The sequence below is a fragment of the Girardinichthys multiradiatus genome, chromosome 8 (genome assembly GCF_021462225.1).
Source record: "Girardinichthys multiradiatus isolate DD_20200921_A chromosome 8, DD_fGirMul_XY1, whole genome shotgun sequence".
NCBI classification, from domain to species: domain Eukaryota; kingdom Metazoa; phylum Chordata; class Actinopteri; order Cyprinodontiformes; family Goodeidae; genus Girardinichthys; species Girardinichthys multiradiatus.
The window spans coordinates 31,883,862-31,891,053 of NC_061801.1; the positions used below are offsets into that span (position 1 = coordinate 31,883,862).

General features: G+C 39.1%; 1 long non-coding RNA gene across 1 annotated transcript; it reads left to right on the top strand.

Moving 5' to 3' along the window:
* Positions 1 to 4,704: 4,704 nt before the first annotated feature.
* Positions 4,705 to 5,719, top strand: LOC124872351. The gene is made up of 3 exons (XR_007039268.1): positions 4,705 to 4,873; positions 5,381 to 5,497; positions 5,591 to 5,719. It is a non-coding gene; the product is annotated as an uncharacterized LOC124872351 (long non-coding RNA).
* The last annotated feature ends 1,473 nt before the right edge of the window (positions 5,720 to 7,192 follow it).

Below are 7,192 nucleotides of genomic sequence, written 5' to 3' on the forward strand. Positions count from 1 at the left end.
TAGATCTATTGGACACTAAACACCCAGAGACCCATTAGGCTTAATCCTGTCATAGTGTTTGGTCAATAATCCCAAAGTTGGCACAAAGGAAGGACGACAGCTAATTAAAGGAAGTAAGGGAGATTATACATAAAAATGATTCAATGCAATAATTTTACAAGATTTATTTTCAAGTAAGACTTTTTCCAGATAAAGTGCTTATATGATCGAGTGTGCAGCTCTTATAAGCTTGACACAAGTACAGGTTGTAATATACAATGTAAACCAAATATATGAGTCAGAATCACAAAACATCAAATACACACAAAACACAATCAAAAAATGTGTTTTAATTTCGTATTTAAAAAAAAATAAATATGAAAAAAACTGACTGATTTTGCCACACTTTAAGGTTTCAATATAGTTGTCACAGAGATTATGCAACAGTTTGTTTACGGAAACGTAATACTGATGAGCAGCAGCTGGCTGAGGGAGGTATGGAATCTTCCTATGAGGGTCTTAGTCACAGCTCTAATATATTAGTTTTTAACTTGGGAAAATTAGATGTTTTAAAATTTGCCTGTGAAAAGCTGTGCTGATAAAGGGTTCTAGTCTTTTAGACAAACAATATTTGCATGTAATCTGCATGAATGAAGGCAATTTGGCCAAAGTAGCCTTGACAAACAGAATACTTTTTTTTCCTTTGAATGTTTTCAGAGTTTAGTTCTATGTTGTTGTTCCTAGAATTTGTACCTAGGTCTTTATACACAAACCAGCCACAGGCAAAGAAGAACGGTTGGTTTCACTATCTTGAGCCAACACTGTTTACAGCATACTACAACTAAACAAATGACTAAATTGTAAACTAATTCATTTTTTTGAGAAATCTTCCAATTAAAATTATTGATTGAGATTTGTTCCGCAAAATATTGTTTTGTTTGTTAAAAAAAAAGCAAAACTGCGTTTTATATAACTTGTGCCACACCTTTTCAGAACTGAATGAATCTATATCCTTTATGTGTCATCTTCTTTGGATGTAAAATTCCTCTAAAGTAAGGCATTTTTTTAAAAGGAAGTTTTTTTTTATCCCTTTAAAAGAATGGATATTGACATGTTCCTGTCATTTCTCGGTTTTGCCAGGAGACTATAGAGGAGCACACCAGGAGAACAGAAAAGGTATAAACAGGTTTATTAATATGATGTAATCATCAGGTTGTGGTGATCGGTTCACTAAGAGAGTCCGGGTGGTATGAATGTGGATCTCACTTGTGGACAAGTTTGTGGATTCCAGGAGGAAGTGGGCAAGCCACGTAGCCTAAGGTTGGCAGGTGAGCGTGCTGTGCGAGCGAGCTTCCTTCGGTATCAGTTGACATTGGAGGGTGGACAGGCAGGGTAGGCGGAGCAAGAAGCCGGCTTACAGACAGATCCAGATCTTTCCAAGAGACTCTTAGGTTGAGGTAGCTTCATTAAAGGAGTTACTAACCGACAGGAGACTGGACAAGACAGGCTTGATTTGTAAGACATGGAATGTCCAGTGAACTCTAAGATGAGAGGGAAGCTGGAGGCACACAGATGATGGGCTGATGACCTGGGTCCCTTTTGAAAGGGACCCGGGAACCTAGGAGCAAGTTTGAAGGAGTAAGCTTTCAAAGGACAGTTCTTAGCAGAAAGCCATGCCTCTTGGCCAGGAGTGTAAGTGGGAGCCAGTCTCCTCTAAAGGTCTGCGTGTTGTTTGGTGATGATGGATGATTGTGGGAGACACATTTTGATGAGTGTCCAGGATCTTTTGCACCGGTTAAAGTGGGTTCTGACGGACGGGAGAATGGTAATTGCAGCCTCAATGGCAGTTGAAGTCAGTGCCACAATAGAGTTATTCCACACTTTAACTTTAAGAGTTCCCCATGCAGTTTCAGCATTATTACTGCAAACAAATATGACCTTTCTATCACCTGCCAGACATTTGTCCTGCATGTCAACCTTACTGTCACAACCACACTTAACTATAGAAAGGTGCACCACCTTAAACTCAGCAACAATGTTACCCACACCTGAAGATGGAATTCAGCATGATTGTCAAGAATTAGCAGAAAAAGAAGCAAAAACTAGAAGTTATTTGCAGGATCAACCCCTGGTACAGGACAAGATAGTCTATGTAGATGGTTCCTCCAGAAAAGATGAGAGAGGGAAAACACAAACAGTATATGCAGTGGTGACAAGAGATCCAGTGTTAAAAGTGGAACAATTACCTTCACATTATTCTGCACAGGCTGCAGAGCTTATTGCGTTAACCGAAACCTGCAAACTATTTGCAAATGAGGAACTATTTATACTGATAGTCAATATGCATTTGTAACATTGCATACATTTGCTCAATATTGGAAGAATAGAGGCATGGTAACGTCTACTGGGAAACCAGTAACGCATGCTGATTTGTTAAAAGACTTACTAAAATCACTACACCTCCCTAGGAAATTAACAGTCTGTAAGTGTGCAGCTCAAACTTCTGGCACAAATGATGTCATAAAAGGAAATGCATTTGCAGATAAGACAGCAAAAGTGGCTGCAGCAGGACAAATCAAAATATTAGTTATGGAAAAACAGCATAGTGTAGACAATGTTGTGTTAAAAGAAATGCATCACAAAGCCCACCACAGGAAATAGAAATGTGGAAAAAAACATGTAGCTACATTAAAAGATTAAGTCTATATTTGACCAGATAATAAACCTATCCTACCAAAGAACCTATACAAATGGGCAGCAATATTGAGCCATCGTGTTTCACATGTATCAACAGGGGGAATGGTAGGACAGATACATCAATATTATACAACATATGGATTTAACTCTTATTCAAAAATTTTTTGTAGAACATGTTTAACATGTGCAAAACATAATCCACAAGGGAATCTAAGACCATGAAGAGGACAATTTCCAAAACCACAATACCCTTTCCAAACAATTCATATGGATTTTATTGAACTAAACCACAGTGAAGGGAAAGGTTCTGTTTAGTCATTATAGATGCATTTTCTAAATGGATAGAACTATTTCCAACTAAACATCCAGATGCCTTAACTGTAGCAAAAGCACTGTGTAAAGATATCATTCCCAGATACGAGAAAGTATATAGTGACAATGGAGCCCATTTTATAAATCAAATAATAAAGAAAATAGGAATTATGTTTTACATAGATCTAAGAAACCATTGCGCTTACCACCCTCAAAGTGCTGGATTAGTGGAAAGAATGAATGGGACTATAAACAACCGCCTGAAAAAGCGTATTGAAGAGACAGGAAGACCATGGACACAGTGTCTGGATCTAGTAAAACTATATATAAACATCACAAGCACCTCAGGGCTAACACCCTATGAAACGTTATTTGGAAGACCATACAGATTACCACAGTTCAAAAATCAGTGGGAATTAGATGAATAAGCCAACCTAGTTGATTATATGAGGAGTATGTTAGAAAAACAACAGAAACAAAATCAAACTAATTTCCCAGCAGGAAAACCCACTAGTGGAACCAGGAGACTGGGTGTTAATAAGGAGTGTAAAGAAGAAACATTGGTAAAAAGGTCATTTCTGTTGGAAACTCTGCCAGGGGAAGTGATTTATAGACTGATAATAGGGTGGACCCAGACATTTAGAGGCTGGAGAGACCTGAAAGTCAGTGAAGAAAATTAAGACACTGGAACCACTAAACTACAGCAACAGTGCCACAATCAGCGCAGGTTCAGAGACAGGGAGACAAGCCAGGGGCCCAGACGCCCAGCTATAAACCCAGCAATCCAGCTCCCTGGCAGGAGAGAAACTAAAAAACAAGGTACTGATAATGGAAAAAAAATAAACAATAAGTTAGGTCATAGATATAGTAGCCCAGTAACAACAATCTATTCTGTTCTTTACAGCATTTTCATCGCAAGATGAGTGCACACCTGGGAAAGAGGAGGAGATAGGAAAGGATGGCACTGTGTGGACAGTAGTAGGGGAGGAAGAAAGTAGAGGGAGGCGTCAGAGCCAGAACACGTTGATAGAGCGCCAGATCCAAGATGCCCAGACCGCATTCCTCTGCTTGGTGGACACCGAAATGCTCATCCACGTTCAGGGCTGCGCCGTGGCTGAGGCCCGCAGAGTTTTAGGAGATGATTCCTCCTCGGACATGAGTGTGGATGAGCTGAAGGCATTTTTACCACTAGTTTATGTCCGCGGAGTGAAAGGTGGGCGTAACATGGAGCTGTACAGCTTTTGGTCGGATTAGTAAAGCTTTTTTTTTAAATTTACCCACTACTCTGTATTATTTTTCAGTAATATTTATAAATAATAATAAAACTTTATAGGTTTTGATCAAATACTTTTATCTTGTCAAAACCATCATTTTATAGTGTGCAAGAAAACCTTCAGCATTCTGACCAATGTAATGCGATGACGTCATCACCACCTTGCATCCAGAATGCTCGCCGTCAAATTGACGGGCTTGGGAGTTCTAGTAGTGTTAGAATTCTGGGAGTTCTAGTGTTAAATGTCAGTAAGTGCCTCTGAGTGTAATTGTATTTGTGCACATGAAAAATTATGTTACAGTTAAAACTCCAAAAGAAGTGGCTGTTTCAGTGATATGAGAATATGAGCAAATATAAGATAAACAGGGGGAAAATGTTGGAATAATTGTATATAGATTTATCTTACATTTTCTCTTTATTACCTTTGCTATTTGACTTTTATAACCTTTCATGTTGTATGTGTAAGCAAACATGTGATGAGTTGTTTGCAGACAAGGAGGAAAGGTGGAATCGAGATGATGCAGCCACAGTTGAGGACATCACAAAGGCAACAGCTGATTGTGCTGAACAACGATCGCACATATCTTGAGATTATGGAGACAATGCAAGCGTGTTAGTACAAGATAATGGTGTGCATGACCTATGTCACGTTGCTGTTGTTTGTTTTCCTCCATCCTTCAGAGCAGCAACGTTCATTGTAACTAGGGACCACCCTAAATAAAAAGAGGATTCGGAGAGATGGTTTTCAGAGCTTCTTGCTTTTACAGAAATTAAATTTTAAGTTTCACACCACAGGCTACACAACTTCCACCTTGCGTCCACAAAAACACCTCTGAAAGATTATTTTATCCTCTGAAGCAGAACTGAGCAAATTCTAGTTAAGATATCCCCTAGATTACATACGCTCTCTGCAAAATTCACCAAATTTCACAATAAAGCTTGTTAAATTTTACAGATATAACAATTGTTTAAATATGTGCAACAGTGATGTGATGTCTGTCTTTTTAAGGCCCGTCTATGGAACGCCAATGTTGGGATTATGATTATTGATTAATTAATATTTATTAATTGTCAGATCCTGGTCATTTTTGCCTGCTACTAACCCTCTTCCACCAGTAGGGGCGTTAAGAGCTGAGGAGCTGGTCGTCAGGTGTTTCGCATGATTGTCATCAGCTAGAGGACTATAAGAAGGAGGCGAGCCAGTACTTCGACGCCTGAGTGTTTTGCCTCTTCGTGGTATTTTACTTAGCCAAATCATGGTTTTGATTATTGCTTGTCTGAGAAGATTCCAATTCTTGTTCCTTGACTAATGTTTTGTTTTTGTCTCAGGTTGACCAAGCCTCGCTCATGTGAGATATCTGAAGAAACTTTCCAATAGCTTTTTGGACTCTGGATTCTTGTTTTTGTTCCACTGGCAACCAGATTAGAGATTGTTCTCACAGCTTCATGCGAACCCTGTCCACCCTCCTCCAAGCCTCTCAGGACTCATCTGCTACGGCATTGCTGCATAGCCACCTCTTACCAGGATCACATCCTCTCTCCCTGGCGGACTTAACTCTACCCAATGTAAGCTTTCTCCATAGAACATATTTGAGAATTTCAGTTGTGGGTTGTTCACCAGCGTTCATTCTCTTTTTCAGTCTCCCTGCTACTGCGGTTTCCTGCACCAGATATCCTAATAAAATTTTACCAAACGTTTCTCTGTTTCTTCGTATTTTTCTGCATGTGGGTCAAGTCGGCCATCAACATTATGACATTAATAATTATAATTAAAAATCATAATTTGAGAAAATTAATTTCTTAACCAAAAATCCTCATTTATGAATCGAAACCAGAGATGTCTTCTGGTGTTGTAATTGTGGCTCAACACCTTTGATAATTACAACCGTTAAATACTATTACCAGAGATGTCACTGTTTAATCAATGGTTTCTGCCGAAACGTGTGGAACTTTAACCTTATTTTGACTGACAAATCACTCTTGCACAAAATAAACACAAAACGCCTTCTCTTTATCTACGTGAAAATTCATTAAACCAATCAGCCTGATACAATCAACTCTTTGATCCAATAATCTTCACCTACTCAAACATGCAAAGTTCTACACAAAAGGGTAAAATATCTAACTAAACAAAATAAAGCAAAACAGCAGTGGGTGTGTATGGAATCAACCAGCAGTTATGGCAAAATGATAATATGACAAGGGAATATGGTGTTGAAGGAAGCATTGGGAGTGCAGCCCATCAGAAAGTGTAGCTCAGTGAGATGCACAGTCATAAAACATCCCCCACTGCTGGGGATGTTACAGAACACAAAGGATTATAAGACTGTTGGCGGCAACTTATAAAACATGAAGTTGAAGACAAAGAAAATGGTTGATTTTCACCACAAAGTTATTATAGCGGTCCAGTTTCACAGCGCACCTGCTCTCAGGTGTTCGCACACTAAAAGCACAATCTTGCGAGACTCAGCAACCTCAGAAAACAACAGTAATCACGTTTCAAAAGAGCAATGGCATGCACATACAATTCAGAACATAAGTGGCAATTCTACAATGCACGAAATCTCCTCTACCCTGTCCAAGCTATTCTTAATAAAGAAATAAAAATAAAAGGTGGATTTTACTTGTTGAAGTTTCCTTCTGGGGCAGCGAGTGAGAGAGAAAAAAGGGGTGGAAGAGTTCCACGCGTCCTCGGTTAGGGAAAGTTGTGTCTCCTTGAAACTCCGTGTTTTTTTGGTTATGTGTTAAACTCACGTCTTCGATCGGCAAAGTGAAATTTCTGGCCTTCTTATTCCAGAAACCTCTTTCATGAATTTTTCGTTGGCCAAAGAAGGAGAATAAATGAAGAATCCACATGGGACCTCTTCTTCTCCAGAAATGCGCTTCAGTTACTGGTCTGGTTTCCAGCGTGAAAAGCAAAGCTTTTAAAGG